General features: G+C 55.3%; 1 long non-coding RNA gene across 1 annotated transcript; it reads right to left on the bottom strand.

Moving 5' to 3' along the window:
- Window positions 1–6: 6 nt before the first annotated feature.
- Window positions 7–460, bottom strand: LOC113979957. Its single transcript, XR_003538028.1, has 3 exons — window positions 366–460; window positions 178–216; window positions 7–135 (listed from the first exon to the last, which is right to left on the bottom strand). It is a non-coding gene; the product is annotated as an uncharacterized LOC113979957 (long non-coding RNA).
- Between the last annotated feature and the right edge of the window lie 8 nt (window positions 461–468).

The following is a 468-nucleotide window of genomic DNA, read 5'->3' as shown; positions in this document are numbered from 1 at the left end:
GGGGGATCCACCCAAAACGGGGATGAAGACCCAAAAAATCAGGGCGAGACCCCCAAAATAAGGGTGGAACCCCCCAAAACCGGGAGGGATCCACCCAAAACGGGGACAAAGACCCCCAAAATCAGGGTGAGACCCCTCAAAATCCGTACCAGACCCCCAAAACCGGGGTGGATCCACCCAAAATCGGGATGAAACCCCCCAAAATCAAGGGTGGAACTTTTCAAAATCGAGGTGGAATCTCCCAAAATCGGGGTGGAAACCCCCCAAAACCGAGGTGAAACCCCCCAAAACTGGGGGGACCACTCAAAATCGGAGTGAGGCGCCCCCTAAAATCAGTGCAAGACCCCCAAAATCGGGGTGGAAACCCCCCAAAATCAGTGTCAGACCCCCAAAATCGGGGGCGAAACCGTCCAAAACCGGGGGGGGATCCACCCAAAACGGGGATGAAGACCCAAAAAATCAGGGCGA

The sequence above is a fragment of the Neopelma chrysocephalum genome, unplaced genomic scaffold (assembly GCF_003984885.1).
Source record: "Neopelma chrysocephalum unplaced genomic scaffold, ASM398488v2 Primary Assembly neopelma1_90910, whole genome shotgun sequence".
NCBI lineage: Eukaryota > Metazoa > Chordata > Aves > Passeriformes > Pipridae > Neopelma > Neopelma chrysocephalum.
This window is presented reverse-complemented; position numbering and strand designations above follow the sequence as displayed.